General features: G+C 43.1%; 1 protein-coding gene across 18 annotated transcripts in view; it reads left to right on the forward strand.

The window, feature by feature from the left end:
• LOC138749886 (NT-3 growth factor receptor-like) overlaps nucleotides 1-17,899 on the forward strand; it is an 894,662-nt gene that overhangs the window by 832,115 nt on the left and 44,648 nt on the right. The gene's annotated exons all lie outside the window — the stretch shown is intronic.

Genomic DNA, 17,899 nt, shown 5'->3' on the forward strand with positions numbered 1-17,899 from the left:
AAAACTGGGATACTGATAATCTGAACAACAGCCTTGGCCAGGACTAGACATTCTAGACATAGCATTTCTCCTCTATTACATTTGGTAATCCACCAAATCCGACTCAATGCTGGTCCTTCACCTCATTGTGTTAACTTATGGGAGAAGGTTATTGCTGGCAAGAATAGGTTCCAACAAGGCATCCTGAATGTGGTCACCTCTTCAACTGCTCCAATCCTTCCGATGAAAACATCCCACAATATTGGGGAATGGGGCGGGGAATGGAGTTTCAAACTTAGGAATGATGATGAGGTAAAGATGCAGTAAACTTAAAAGTCATGATATTATTCAATTTGCATAAGAGCCTGCTATTGATGAAATCATACACATTTGGCCCTTTGAGTTCATGATAGCCGCTATGTTCCTGCTGCCTATTCCCTTCATGTTGATAGAGTAGGCAGATCTGATAGTTCCTGTTAACAATAGAATTTATGAATGATGTACCAATCAGGTGTGAAAAAAATGGAGAACTAGAACTCCACTGGTGAACCCTCAAAAAATGCCATTGGCGTCGTCTTTAGTCCATTGCACACCTTTAACATTTCTCTGATAAACAGTGCTCAGGGATAGCATTAATATCTCCTATAATAAACCATGCTCAATGCTTAGGACAAATCCAAATTGGTTTTTTTCTGGAATGTTGGAGGCTGAGGGGAGTCCTGATAGAAGTTTATAAAATGATGAGAGGTGTAGATAGAGTGGACAGTCAGAATCTTTTCCCCACAATGTGAATGTCAAATAGTAGATGACATGCATTTAAGATCCACAGGGCCATAGGAGCAGCAGAGAGGATCTCTGGAGTCTCCCTCCCCCCCTCCTCTGAAGAGGGCACACAAAATCAGTGAGGACCCCTTCCACATTGCACTTCCAGCTACTCCTGTTGGGGAAGAGATGCAGGAGGATCACAGCCGGCACCACCAGGCTGAGGAACAGCTTCTTTCTGCGGGGAATGAGAATGCTGAACGACCAAAGGAACTGCTCACACTCTCATAGTCACAAAACAAAATTTGAACATTTGTCCTGCATATTTATTGTTTGTCTGTATGTCTGTTATGTCTGGTTGTGTGTCTCTGTGTTTTGCACTGAGAACTGGAGATGCTGTTTCATCAGATTGTACTTCTGCAATCAGATGACAATAAACTTGACTTGAAGTTGCGAGGATAAGGTTATCATTATATTTAAGACAGACACATGAATATGCAAGATATGGAGGGGTAGTGATCATGTACAGGCAAAAGAGATTTAGTTTAACCTGGCATTACGTTAGGTACTAATAGATATGGGGCAGAAGGACTTGTTCTGAGCTGTGCTATTCCATATTCCATGTTATATGTTCAGTGCTTATTGCTGGTATCTTCTAAAGTGACCCCACCCTTCACGCCTACATCAGCTACCTCCACAATGATCTGGCCCCAACACTTTGTAAAGTTTTGGAACTGAATACATGAATCCAGAAACTTTGCAACAATAGTGAGTTAATGACTCATTTGAGATACTGATCTAGTACAAGAATTGAAGACAGCTGTTCATACCTGTGCAACAGCTTGTGGCCTTCTCTACATTGTTGGCTAGAAGAACCATCTTATTCAACAGAGTTTCAGTGATTCTCATATTATATCTTGTTTAAGTTTAGAAAAAAAATCAGATATCATGTCTTTGATTCATTGGTGAAATTTGAAGATACTTTTAGACCTTTTAGGTCTTATTTTCATTTGATGTAAATGTTATTAATGTGATTGAATGTACTCACTCTTCCAGATGAGATATAAGAACACAAGAAATAGGAACAGGAGTTGGCCATTTGGCTCATCAAGCTTGCTCTGTCATTTAATGAGATCATGGCTTCCTTTTGTTTTTGATTCACGGTATGAACCAAAAGCTACAAAATATATGTAATCCTCAGGATAAGCGCGCAGATTTTTTGATTGGTTAGTTTTCTGTTTTAAATAGAGTAGATGAGGTCCTTTCTGTCTCTATCCAGTGCAGTGGAGGGGGACTGAGTTTATCTTGATATACATACATATGTGATGTTGTATTTTCAGTTTTGTTCCCTTTTCTTCATTGTACTGTAAAAGAAAGCAGTTCATAAAAAAAAAGATGATTGTTTAAATATGAGGAGTCTGAATTAACTAAAAGAAAAATCTCCATTGTGGGTCCCACAAGAAGATAGTGAGCTTGGTGTTTAAATATTTACATGGCTCCTCCTGACTCTAGAGAAAACATGAAATATTAAGAGATCTCATCAGTAACGGAAACAACCTGAATTAGCAAGGGGTGCAAGATGACAGTCACACAGCGAGGTCTCGCATTAAATATTCAATTTGTGCTCAGAGCAAAGACCAGCTCACAAGGAGGAAAAAGTGACCTCTGTTCATGCACAGGTGTCGTTTTTATAACCTGCATTGGGGAATGGAGAAAATTGCACTGATTTATTGGACCTTGCGACATAGCCTGTTTATGTGGGCATGTTGAGGGGGTGCTGACTGGTTGCAGAGGGTTAGTGGCATGAGAGACTGCGTAAAACCACTTATGGAAGAGTGAAAGTATGAGGAAATAGCTCAAAATAAAAAGGAGGTTGCAAGAACACAGCTGTATGGATCATTTCATCTTCATTCTAAAGGGATTCATTTTGTGCATTTCCAAACAGTTGTGTGATGAATGATAATAAGAGCATTGCATTTTCTTGTGGATTTATAAGTGGATCCAAAATACAACCATGTGGTAGAGGAAAAAAACACAACATAAAGAATATTTTGGTCTCCTGCAAAGGGTGAAGAATGTTAACGTAATTAGCTAATGATTTACTCATGAAGGAGAACTCCACTCAGAGCATTGCTGCAACACCCAGGAGGCACATCAGATGAGATTTAGGGTCACTCGGTGATATCTGCACCTTTAATTGATTCGTCTGAAGCGGAGGCTAAAGCAATGTACTGATCGAAAGGCTGAAGAACCTCTGACCTGGGCAGAGAGAGTCACAAAAGGGATTAGATTTCTGTCTCCGATTCTTTCACACAAACCTACAAATTAGGGATGCAAACATTTGCATTCATATCCTAAATTTTCCCAAAGGAGAAAATATCCTTTGCACATCCATTTGTCAAGACTCCGCAAGATCTGAAATGTTTCATTTAAGTCATTCCCTCTACAAAATCAAGCTAAGACAAACCCTGCTTGTCCAACCTTTCACGATAAACCTTGTCTGAACTGCTTGCAAAGTATTTACTGTACTTGGAACCCCAGATATGGTCTCAGCTTTCTTCTCAATAAGTGAACAGGAAACTCCCAACTTTTTGTATTCAATTCCCCTTGCAATAAATGATAACATTCTGTTAGCTTTAGAACCATAGAAAACTATACCCCCTAAATATTTCACCTTTCATCCTAAAGCCATGTCCTCTCATATTTTTCTCTCCTAATCTAAGTGGAAAGAGCCTATTTGCATTTACTCTGTCATTCCCCCTTATAATTTTGTAAATGCTCTATCAAATCTCCTCTCATTCTTCTTGCTCTAAAGAATAAAGTTCTAATCAATTTAATTTTTCCCTGTAACTCAACTCCTGAAGACCCAGCAACATCGTAGTAAATCCTCTCTGCACTCTTTCAATCTTACTGATATTCTTCCCGTAGTTTTGCGACCAGAACTCTACACAATACTCTAAATTCTCCCTCACCAATGTCTTATACAACGTTATATCATCCCAACTCCTACACTCAATACTTTGATTTATGAAGGCCAAGATGCCAGAAGCTTTCTTCACAACCCTGTCTACCTGTGACACCACTTTCAGGGAATTATATCTGTATTCCCAGATCCCTTTGTTCCTCCGCACCTCTCAGCACCCGACCATTTACTATGCATGTCCTACCTTGGTTAGTCCCTCCAAAATGCATCACCTCACACTTGTCTGCATTAAATTTTCCCCATTGGGAAAAACGTACAGGAGACTAAAGACGAGCACTTAGTGGCATGCGGACAGCTTCTTCCCCGCTGCCATCAGATTCCCAAATTATCGATGGACCAAAGACACTGCCTCACTTTTCATGCACTTTTATTTATTTTTGTATCGTAATGTTGGTCATAACATGAAAATACAACATCATATATGTATGTATATCAAGATAAACTCATAATAATATATGTTTGCACTACAATCTGTTGAAAACACTGAATTTCATGACTTGCTCGTGACAATAAATTCTGATTCTGAATTCCATCAGGAATTTTCTGGCCCATTTTTCCAGTTGGTTCCAATCCTTCTGCATGATTTGAAATCCTTCCTCGCTGTCCACGACGTCTCCAATATTAATGTCATCAGCAAAATGCTGATCCAATTTCCCACATTATCATCCAGGTTTTTAACATAGATCATAAACAACAATGGTCCCCACACTGAGCGCTGAAGTGCATCGCTGGTCACAGGCTGAAATCTTTGCCCTATATGCAGATCTTGCAGGTCATGATCTGTATACCTCTGTGTCTCGGAGCTCAGCAATCTTTCATCCTTTAAATAATGTGGGAGTTTTTCTCCCTGTCAACAGGGATAATTTCTCATCATCCCTCATTCTCCAGCTGGTAGATTTTTGCTCATTGAATAATCGAAATTCATTTGTAGCAGTTCTTAATTTTAATTTGCTCATTACTTTGATGTTAAATTTTGTATAATCAAAAAAAATTGTAAGGAAATCTTCAAAACTTCAACCGAAATTGTATCTATAAATAGCAAAAAGTTGACATCTCAGAAGCAACTTCCAGGGCATCAGGGTAAGTGCAATGTTATTTCAGGGTGAGAAGACCGGCTTCAGATGCAATGCTCTCTGAAGCAGATTGTGCTTCGCTCTGGGGGCCAAGTGCGAATATTGACTCTGGGAACCATGGGCAATTATTCACTCTGCGGCCCATGTGCGATTATACACTCTGGGGCCAAGGTGCAATTATTCACTCGGGGCTAAGGTGCGATTATTCACTCTGGGGCCCATGTGCGATTATTCACTCTGGGGCCCATGTGCGATTATTCACTCTGGGGCCCATGTGCGATTATTCACTCTGGGGCCCATGTGCGATTATTCACTCTGGGGCCCATGTGCGATTATTCACTCTGGGGCCCATGTGCGATTATTCACTCTGGGGCCCATGTGCGATTATTCACTCTGGGGCCCATGTGCGATTATTCACTCTGGGGCCCATGTGCGATTATTCACTCTGGGGCCCATGTGCGATTATTCACTCTGGGGCCCATGTGCGATTATTCACTCTGGGGCCCATGTGCGATTATTCACTCTGGGGCCCATGTGCGATTATTCACTCTGGGGCCCATGTGCGATTATTCACTCTGGGGCCCATGTGCGATTATTCACTCTGGATCTATGTGTGATTATTCACCCCGATATTCATGTGTGATTATCAGCTCTGGGGCAAATGTATGATTATTCACTCCTGGCCATGTGTGATTATTCATTCCGAGGACCATGTGTGATTATTCACTCCAAGGCGAATGTTTGATTATTCATTCCGGGGCCCATGTGCAATTGTTCACTCTGGGGCCGATGTGTGATTATTGACTCTGGGGCCGATGTGTGATTATTGACTCTGGGGACCATGTGTGATTATTGACTCTGGGGACCATGTGTGATTATTCACTCCCAGGCCCATGTGTGATTATTCCCTCATGGGACCCATGTGTGATTATTCACCCCGATACTCATGTGTGATTATTCACCCCGATACTCATGTGTGATTATCAACTCTGGGGCCAATATACAATTTTTCACTCTTGGACCCATGTATGATTAATCTCTCTCTGTGTCTAACATGTAATTATTCAAACTGGGGTCCATGTGTGATTATTTATTCTGGGGCCAATGTGCAATTGTTCACTCTGGGGCCTATGTGTGATTATTCACTCCGGGGACCATGTTTGATTATTCGCTACAAGGCCCATGTGTGATTATTCACTCTGGGACTCGTGTGTGATTATTCACTCGTGGGACCATGTGTTTTTTTCACTCTTCGACGCATGTGTGATTATTCATTCTGGGGTTGATGTGTGATTATTCACTCTGGGAGTCATGTGCAGTTGTTGACTCTCGAGCTCATGTGCGAGTATTCTTCCTGTGGCCCACGTGTATTTTGTTAAATCAGTTTGCTATGTGCGATTATTCACTGCAAGGCCCATATGTGATTATTCACTCTGGGAGCTATGTGTGATTATTCAGCCCAATACTCATGTGCGATTATCAACTCTGGGGCAAATGTACGATTATTCACTCTGGGGACCATGTGTGATTATTCACTCTGGGGACCATGTGTGATTATTCATTCCAGGGCTCACATGTGAATATTCACCCCGATACTCATGTGTGATTATCAACTCTTGGGCCAATGTATGATTATTCACTCTGGGGTCCATATGTGATTATTAACTCTAAGTCCTTGTTTGTTTATTCATTCTGGGACCCATGTGCGAATATTCTTCCTGTGGCCCATGTGTGTTTGTTAAATCGGTTTGCTATGTGCGATTATTCACTGCAAGGCCCATGTGTGATTATTCACTCTGGGACCTATGCGTGATTATTCATCCCGATACTCATGTGCGATTATCAACTCTGGGGCAAATGTACGATTATTCACTCGGTGGCCATGTGTGATTATTCATTCAGGGACCCATGTTTTTTTATTCAGCATGAGGCCCAAGTGTGATTGTTCCCTCTGGGACCCATGTGTGATTATTCACTCGTGGGACCATGTTTGATTATTCACTCCAAGGCCCATATGTGATTATTCACTCTGGGACTGATATGTGATTATTCACTCTGGGACTGATATGTGATTATTCACCCCAATATTCATGTGTAATTATCAAATCTGGGGCCAATGTACGATTATTCACTCGGGGGCCCATGTGCGATTATTCACTCCACGGCCCATGTGTGATTATTCACTCGGGGACCCATGTGTGATTATTCCATCCAGAACCCACATGTGATTATTCACCCTGATACTCGTGTGATTAGCAACTCTGAGTCCAATGTATGATTATTCACTCTGGGGCCCATGTGTGATTATTCATTCCGGGGCTCATGTGCAATTGTTGATTCTGGGGCCTATGTGCGTATATACACCGAGTCTCATGTGTGATTATTCACTCTGAGACCCTTGTGTGATTATTCACTCCGGGGACCCATGCGTTTTTTTTTCAATCTGAGGCCCATGTGTGTTTATTCCCTCGTGATACGCATGTGTGATTATTCACCCGATACTCATGTGTGATTATCAACTCTGGGACCAATATACGATTTTTCATTCTTGGTCCCATGTATGATAATCACACATGAGTATCGGGGTGAATAATCACACATAGGTCCCATAGAGAATAATCACAAATGGGCCTTTCACTGGGGCCCATGTGCGATTATTCACTGCAAGGTACATGTGTGATTAATCACTCTGGGGCCTATGTGTGATTATTCACTCCTGGTACCATTTATGATTATTCACCCCGATACTCATGTGTGAATATCAACTCTGGGGCCAATAAACAATTTTTCACTCTTGGACCCATACATGGGTCTCCTGTGTGATTATTCAAACTGTGGCCCATGTATGATTATTTATTCCAAGGCTCATGAGCAATTGTTCACTCTGAGGCCTATGTGTGATGATGCACTCCGGCGACCATGTGTGATTATTCACTCTGGGGCCCATGTGTGATTATTCACTCGGGGACCCAAGTGTGATTATTCACTCCAAGGCCCATGTGTGATTATTCATTCCATGGCTCATGTGCAATTGTTCACTCTGGGGTCCATGTGTGATTATTGACTCTGGGACTCGTGTGCAATGTTGATTCTGGTGCCCATGTGCAAGTATATACACCGAGTCTCATGTGTGATTATTCACTCTGAGGCCCTTGTGTGATTATTCACTCTGAGACCCATGTGCGATTATTCTTCCTGTGGCCCATGTGTGTTTGTTAAATTGGGTTGCTATGTACACTTATTTACTCTGGGACCCATGTGCGATTATTCATTCCAGGACTCTTGTGCAATTATTCACTCTGGGATCCATGTGTGATTATTCATTGGGGCTCATGTGCAATTGTTGACTCTGGGGCCCATTTGCGAGTACATACTCCGAGTCTCCTGTGTGATTATTCACTCTGGGGCCTTTGTGTGTTTATTCATTCTGCGACCTATGTGCGATTATTCTTCCTGTGGCCCATGTGTGTTTATTAAATCGGTTTGCTATGAGCATTTATTCACTGCAAGGCCCATGTGTGATTACTCACTCTGGGACCAATGTGTGATTATTCATCCCGATACTCATGTGCGATTTATCAACTCTGGGGCAAATGTACGATTATTCACTCAGGGGCCATGTGTGATTATTCATTCTGTGACCCATATGTTATTATGCACTCTGGGCCCATGTGTGATTATTCAGTCTGGAACCCAAGTGTGATTATTCACTCTGGAACCCAAGTGTGATTATTCATTTCAGGGCTCATGTACAATTGTTCACTCCATGGCCCATGTGCTATTATTCACTCTGGAACCCATTTGTGATTATTCACTCTGGGCCCATGTGCGATTATTCACTGCAAGGCCCATGTGCGATTATTCTCTCGGGGACCCATGTGTGATTATTCACTCTGGGAATTATGTGGGATTATTCACCCCGATATTCCTGTGTAATTATGAACTCTGGGGCCAATGTACGAGTATTCACTCGGGGGCCTGTGTGTGATTATTCATTCCAGGGCTCATGTGCAATTGTTCACTCTGGGGCCTATGTGTGATTATTCAGTCTGGGGACCATGTGTGCTTATTCACTCCAAGGCCCACGTGTAATTATTCACTCCGGGGCCCATTTGTGATTATTCACTCTGGGGTCCATGTGTGATTATTCACTCTGAGGCCCTTGTGTGTTTGTTAAATCTGGTTGCTATGTGTGATTATTCACTCTGGGGCCCATGTGTGATTCTTTATTTGGGGACCCATGTGTTTTTATTCACTCTGAGGCCCATGTGCGATTATTCACTGCAAGGCCCATGTGTGATTATACACTCTGGGACCTATGTGTGATTATTCACCCCGATACTCATGTGTGATTATCAACTCTGGGGCAAATATACGATTATTCACTCTGGTCCCATATGTGATTATTCACTCCAGGGCTCTTGTGTATTAATCACTCTGGATCCCATTTGTGAGTATTCACTCTGGGGCCCATGTGTGATTATTGCAGGGCCATGTGTGATTATTCATTCCAGGGCTCATGTGCAATTGTTCACTCTGGGGTCCACGTGTGATCATTCACCCTGGGGCTCATGTGCAATTGTTGATTCTGGTGCCCATGTTCGTGTATGTACACCGAGTCTCATGTGTGATTATTCACTCTGGGGCCCATGTGTGATTATTGCTTCGTGAACCCATGTTTAATTATGCTCTCTGGGCCCATGTGGTATTATTCACACTGGAACCAATCTGTGATTATTTACTCTGGGTTATTGTGGGATTATTCACTCCGATATTCCTGTGTAATTATCATCTCTGGGGCCAATGTACGATAATTCACTCGGGGGCCCATGTGTGATCATTCATTCCAGGGCTCATGTGCAATTGTTCACTCTAGGGCCTATGTGTGATTATTCACTCCAGGGACCATGTGTGGTTATTCACTCCGGGGACCAAGTGTGATTATTCATTCCAGGGCTCATGTGCAATTGTTCACTTGGGGGTCTATGTGTGATTATTCACTCCAAAGCCAATGTGTGATTATTGATTCGTGAACCCATGTGTAATTATGCTCTCTGGGCCCATGTGGTATTATTCACACTGGAACCAATTTGTGATTATTTACTCTGGGGTACACGTGTGATTATTCACTCTGTGTCCCTTGTGTGATTATTCACTCGTGGGACCATGTGTTTTTATTCACTCTTGTCGCATGTGTGTTTATTCATTCCAGGGCTCATGTGCAATTGTTCACTCTGTGGCCGATGTGATTATTCACTCCGGCGACCCATTTTTTTTAATTCACTCTGAGGCTCATGTGTGATTATTCACTTGTGGGACCCATGTGTGATTATTCACCACGAAACTCATGTGTGTTTATCAATTCTGGGGCCAATATACGATTATTCACTCTGGGGCCCATGTATGATTATTCCCTCTAAGTCTCATGTGTGATTATTCTCACTGCGCCCCATGTTAATTATTTATTCCGGGGCTCATGTGCAATTGCTCACTCTGGGGCCTATGTGTGATGATTCACTCCTGGGACAATTTCTGATTATTCACCCCGATACTCATGTGTGATTATCAACTCTGGGGCCACTGTATGATTATTCACTCAGGGGCCCATGTGTGTTTATTCATTCCAGGGCTCATGTGCAATTGTTCACTCTGGGTCCTATGTGTGATTATTCACTCCAAAGCCAATGTGTGATTATTCATTCGTGAACCCATGTGTGATTATTCACTCGTGGGACCATGTGTTTTTATTCATTCTTGGACGCATGTGTGATTTTTCACTGTGGGGCCCATGTGCGATTATTCACTCTGAGGCCCTTGTGTGATTATTCACTCGTGGGACCATGTGTTTTTATTCATTCTTGGGCGCATGTGTGACTATTCACCCCGATACTCATGTGTGATTTTCAACTCTGAGTCCAATGTACGATTATTCACTCTGGGGCCCATGTGTGATTATTCTTTCCAGGGCTCATGTGCAATTGTTCACTCTGGGGCCTATGTGTGATTATGCACTCCGGGGACCATGTTTGATTATTCATTCCAGGGACCATGTATGATTATTCACTCCAAAGCCAATGTGTGATTATTCATACGTTAACCCATGTGTGATTATTCACTCTGAGGCCCTTGTGTGATTATTCCCTCTGGGACCCTTGTGTGATTATCCACTCGTGGAACCATGTGTTTTTTTCACTCTTGGAAACGTGTGATTATTCTATCTGGGACCGATTGGGATTATTCTTCCTGTGGCCCATGTGTGTTGGTTAAATCGGTTTTCTATATGCGATTATTCACTCTGGGGCCCATGTGCGATTATTCACTGCAAGGCCCCTGTGTGATTATTCACTCTGGGCCAATGTGTGATTATTCACCCCAATATTCATGTGTGATTATCAACTCTAGGGCAAATGTACAATTATTCACTCCGGGCGCCTATGTGGTATTATTCACACTGGAATCAATTTGTGATTGTTCACTCTGGGGCCCATGTGCAATTATTCACTGCAAGGTCCATGTGTGATTCTTCATTTGGGGACCCATGTGTTTTTATTCACTCTGGGGCCCATGTGCGATTATTCAGTGCAAGGCCCATGTGTGATTATTCACTCTGGGACCAATGTATGATTATTCACTCGGGGGCCCATGTGTGATTATTCACTCTGGGGCCCATGTGTGAATATTCACTGCAAGGCACATGTGTGATTATTCACTCGGGGACCCATGTGTGATTATTCACTCCAAGGCCCATGTGTGATTATTCATTCCATGGCTCATGTGCAATTGTTCACTCTGGGGTCCATGTGTGATTATTGACTCTGGGACTCGTGTGCAATTGTTGATTCTGGTCCCCATGTGCGAGTATATATACTGAGCCTCATGTGTGATTATTCACTCTGAGGCCCTTGTGTGATTATTCACTCAGGGAGCCATGTGCGATTATTCTTCCTGTGGCCCATGTGTGTTTGTTAAATTGGGTTGCTATGTTCGGTTATTCACTCTGGGGCCCATGTGCAATTATTCACTGCATGGCCCATGTGTGATTATTCTCTCAGGAACCCATGTGTAATTATTCACTCTGGGACCTATGTGTGATTATTTATCCCGATATTCATGTGTAATTATCAAATCTGGGGCCAATGTTCGATTATTCACTCGGGGGCCCATGTGTGATTATTGATTCCAGGGCTCATATGCAAATGTTCACTCTGGGGCCTATGTGTGATTATTCCCTCCAAGTCCCATGTGTGATTATTCATTCCAGGGCTCATGTGCACTTGTTCACTCTGGGGCCTATGTGTGGTTATTCATTCCGCGGACCATGTTTGATTATTCACTCCAAGGCCCATGTGTGATTATTCATTCTGAGACCCATATGTGATTATTCACTCTGGGACCGATATGTGATTATTCACCCCAATATTCATGTGTAATTATCAAATCTGGGGCCAATATATTCACTCGGGGGCCCATGTGTGATTATTCATTCCAGGGCCCAAGTGCAATTGTTCACTCTGGGGCCCATGTGCGATTATTCACTCCACGGCCCATGTGTGATTATTCACTCGGGGACCCATGTGTGATTATTCCATCCAGAACCCACATGTGATTATTCACCCCGATACTCGTGTGATTAGCTGAGTCCAATGTATGATTATTCACTCTGGGGCCCATGTGTGATTATTCATTCCGGGGCTCATGTGCAATTGTTGATTCTGGGGCCTATGTGCGTATATACACTGAGTCTCATGTGTGATTATTCACTCTGAGACCCTTGTGTGATTATTCACTCCGGGGACCCATGCGTTTTTTTTTTCAATCTGAGGCCCATGTGTGATTATTCCCTCATGATACGCATGTGTGATTATTCACCCGATACTCATGTGTGATTATCAACTCTGGGACCAATATACGATTTTTCATTCTTGGTCCCATGTATGATAATCACACATGAGTATCGGGGTGAATAATCACACATAGGTCCCATAGAGAATAATCACAAATGGCCTTTCACTGGGGCCCATGTGCGATTATTCACTGCAAGGTACATGTGTGATTATTCACTCTGGGGCCTATGTGTGATTATTCACTCCTGGTACCATTTATGATTATTCACCCCGATACTCATGTGTGAATATCAACTCTGGCCAATAAACAATTTTTCACTCTTCGACCCATACATGGGTCTCCTGTGTGATTATTCAAACTGTGGCCCATGTATGATTATTTATTCCAGGGCTCATGAGCAATTGTTCACTCTGAGGCCTATGTGTGATGATGCACTCCGGGGACCATGTGTGATTATTCACTCTGGGGCCCATGTGTGAATATTCACTGCAAGGCACATGTGTGATTATTCACTCGGGGACCCATGTGTGATTATTCACTCCAAGGCCCATGTGTGATTATTCATTCCATGGCTCATGTGCAATTGTTCACTCTGGGGTCCATGTGTGATTATTGACTCTGGGACTCGTGTGCAATGTTGATTCTGATGCCCATGTGCAAGTATATACACCGAGTCTCATGTGTGATTATTCACTCTGAGGCCCTTGTGTGATTATTCACTCTGAGACCCATGTGCGATTATTCTTCCTGTGGCCCATGTGTGTTTGTTAAATTGGGTTGCTATGTACACTTATTTACTCTGGGACCCATGTGCGATTATTCATTCCAGGACTCTTGTGCAATTATTCACTCTGGGATCCATGTGTGATTATTCATTGGGGCTCATGTGCAATTGTTGACTCTGGGGCCCATGTGCGAGTACATACTCCGAGTCTCCTGTGTGATTATTCACTCTGGGGTCCATGTGTGATTATTCACTCTGGGGCCTTTGTGTGTTTATTCATTCTGCGACCTATGTGCGATTATTCTTCCTGTGGCCCATGTGTGTTTATTAAATCGGTTTGCTATGTGCATTTATTCACTGCAAGGCCCATGTGTGATTACTCACTCTGGGACCAATGTGTGATTATTCATCCCGATACTCATGTGCGATTTATCAACTCTGGGGCAAATGTACGATTATTCACTCAGGGGCCATGTGTGATTATTCATTCTGTGACCCATATGTTATTATGCACTCTGGGCCCATGTGTGATTATTCACTCTGGAACCCAAGTGTGATTATTCATTTCAGGGCTCATGTACAATTGTTCACTCCATGGCCCATGTGCTATTATTCACTCTGGAACCCATTTGTGATTATTCACTCTGGGCCCATGAGCGATTATTCACTGCAAGGCCCATGTGCGATTATTCTCTCGGGGACCCATGTGTGATTATTCACTCTGGGAATTATGTGGGATTATTCACCCCGATATTCCTGTGTAATTATGAACTCTGGGGCCAATGTACGAGTATTCACTCGGGGGCCTGTGTGTGATTATTCATTCCAGGGCTCATGTGCAATTGTTCACTCTGGGGCCTATGTGTGATTATTCAGTCTGGGGACCATGTGTGCTTATTCACTCCAAGGCCCACGTGTAATTATTCACTCCGGGGCCCATTTGTGATTATTCACTCTGGGGACTATGTGTGATTATTCACTCTGGGACCTATGTGTGATTATTCACCCCGATACTCATGTGTGATTATCAACTCTGGGGCAAATATACGATTATTCACTCTGGGGCCCATGTGTGATTATTGCAGGGCCATGTGTGATTATTCATTCCAGGGCTCATGTGCAATTGTTCACTCTGGGGTCCACGTGTGATCATTCACTCTGGGGCTCATGTGCAATTGTTGATTCTGGTGCCCATGTTCGAGTATGTACACCGAGTCTCATGTGTGATTATTCACTCTGAGGCCCTTGTGTGATTATTGCAGGGTCATGTGTGATTATTCATTCCAGGGCTCATGTGCAATTGTTCTCTCTTGCGTCCATGTGTGATTATTTACTCTGGGACTCGTGCAATTGTTGCTTCTGGTGCCCATGTGCGAGACTATACATCGAGTCTCATGTGTGATTATTCACTCTGAGGCACTTGTGTGATTATTCACTCTTGGTCCCATGTGCGATTATTCTTCCTGTGGCCCATGTGTGTTTGCTAAATTGGGTTCCTATGTACGCTTATTCACTCTGGGGCCCATGTACGATTATTCACTGCATGGCCCATGTGTGATTATTCTCTCAGGGACATATGTTTAATTATTCGCTCTGGGACCTACGTGTGATTTTTCACCCCGTTATTCATGTGTAATTATCAAATCTGGGGCCTATGTATGATTATTCATTCCAGGGCTCATGTGCAATTGTTCACTGTGGGACCTATGTTTGATTATTCACTCTGGGGACTATGTGTGATTATTTCCTCCAAGTCCCATGTATGATTATTCATTCCAGGGCTCATGTGCAATTGTTCACTGTGGGACCTATGTTTGATTATTCACTCTGGGGACTATGTGTGATTATTTCCTCCAAGTCCCATGTGTGATTATTCATTCCAGGGCCCATGTGCAATTGTTCACTCTGGGACCTATATGTGATTATTCTCTCCAAGGCCCATGTGTGAATATTCATTCTGTGACCCATGTGTGATCATGCTCTCTGGGCCCATGTGCGATTCTTCACTCCAGGGGCCTATGTGGTATTATTCACACTGGAATCAATTTGTGATTATTCACTCTGAGGTACACATGTGATTGTTCACTCTGGGGCCCATGTGCAATTATTCACTGGAAGGCCCACGTGTTATTCTTCATTTGGGGACCCATGTGTTTTTATTCACTCTGAAGCCTATGTGTGATTATTCCCTCTGGGACCCATGTGTGATTATTCACTCTGGGGCCCATGTGCGATTATTCATTGCAAGGCCCATGTGTTAATATTCACTCGGGGATGCATGTGTGATTATTCACCACGATACTCATGTGTGATTATCAACTCTGAGTCCAATGTACGATTATTCACTCTGGGGCCCATGTGTGATTATTCATTCCGGAGCTCATGTGGAATTGTTAACTCTGGGACCAATGTGTGATTATTCTCTCCAAGGCCCATGTATGATTATTCATTCCAGGGCTCGTGTGAATATTCACCCCGATACTCATGTGTGATTATCAACTCTGGGGGCAATGTATGATTATTCACTCGGAGACCCATGTGTGATTATTCATTCCAGGGCTCATGTGCAATTGTTCACTCTGGGGTCCACGTGTGATCATTCACTCTGGTGCCCATGTTCGAGTATATACACCGAGTCTCATGTGTGATTATTCACTCAGAGGCCCTTGTGTGTTTGTTAAATCTGGTTGCTATGTGTGATTATTCACTCTGGGGCCCATGTGTGATTCTTTATTTGGGGACCCATGTGTTTTTATTCACTCTGAGGCCCATGTGCGATTATTCACTGCAAGGCCCATGTGTGATTATTCATTCCAGGGCTCATGTGCAATTGTTCACTCTGGGGTCCACGTGTGATCATTCACTCTGGGGCTCATGTGCAATTGTTGATTCTGGTGCCCATGTTCGAGTATATACACCGAGTCTCATGTGTGATTATTCACTCTGAGGCCCTTGTGTGATTATTCACTGCAAGGCCCATGTGTGATTATTCTCTCGGGGACCCATGTATGATTATTCACTCTGGGTTATTGTGGGATTATTCACTCCGATATTCCTGTGTAATTATCATCTCTGGGGCCAATGTACGATAATTCACTCGGGGGCCCATGTGTGATTATTCATTCCAGGGCTCATGTGCAATTGTTCACTCCAGGGCCTATGTGTGATTATTCACTCCAGGGACCATGTGTGGTTATTCACTCCGGGGACCAAGTGTGATTATTCATTCCAGGGCTCATGTGCAATTGTTCACTTGGGGGTCGATGTGTGATTATTCACTCCAAAGCCAATGTGTGATTATTGATTCGTGAACCCATGTGTAATTATGCTCTCTGGGCCCATGTGGTATTATTCACACTGGAACCAATCTGTGATTATTTACTCTGGGTTATTGTGGGATTATTCACTCGGGGGCCCATGTGTGATTATTCATTCCAGGGCTCATGTGCAATTGTTCACTCTAGGGCCTATGTGTGATTATTCACTCCAGGGACCATGTGTGGTTATTCACTCCGGGGACCAAGTGTGATTATTCATTCCAGGGCTCATGTGCAATTGTTCACTTGGGGGTCGATGTGTGATTATTCACTCCAAAGCCAATGTGTGATTATTCACTCGTGAACCCATGTGTGATTATTCACTCGTGGGACCATGTGTTTTTATTCATTCTTGGACGCATGTGTGATTTTTCACTCTGGGGCCCATGTGCGATTATTCACTCTGAGGCCCTTGTGTGATTATTCACTCGTGGGACCATGTGTTTTTATTCATTCTTGGGCGCATGTGTGACTATTCACCCCGATACTCATGTGTGATTTTCAACTCTGAGTCCAATGTACGATTATTCACTTTGGGGCCCATGTGTGATTATTCTTTCCAGGGCTCATTTGCAATTGTTCACTCTGGGTCCTATGTGTGATTATGCACTCCGGGGACCATGTTTGATTATTCATTCCAGGGACCATGTGTGATTATTCACTCTGAGGCCCTTGTGTGATTATTCCCTCTGGGACCCTTGTGTGATTATCCACTCGTGGAACCATGTGTTTTTTTCACTCTTGGACCTGGGACCGATTGGGATTATTCTTCCTGTGGCCCATGTGTGTTTGTTAAATCGGTTTTCTATATGCGATTATTCACTCTGGGGCCCATGTGCGATTATTCACTGCAAGGCCCCTGTGTGATTATTCACTCTGGGCCAATGTGTGATTATTCACCCCAATATTCATGTGTGATTATCAACTCTAGGGCAAATGTACAATTATTCACTCCGGGGGCCTATGTGGTATTATTCACACTGGAATCAATTTGTGATTGTTCACTCTGGGGCCCATGTGCAATTATTCACTGCAAGGTCCATGTGTGATTCTTCATTTGGGGACCCATGTGTTTTTATTCACTCTGGGGCCCCTGTGCGATTATTCAGTGCAAGGCCCATGTGTAATTATTCACTCTGGGACCTATGTGTGATTATTTATCCCGATATTCATGTGTAATTATCAAATCTGGGGCCAATGTTCGATTATTCACTCG

This window comes from Narcine bancroftii, chromosome 14, assembly GCF_036971445.1.
Source record: "Narcine bancroftii isolate sNarBan1 chromosome 14, sNarBan1.hap1, whole genome shotgun sequence".
In the NCBI taxonomy this organism is placed as follows: Eukaryota; Metazoa; Chordata; class Chondrichthyes; order Torpediniformes; family Narcinidae; genus Narcine; species Narcine bancroftii.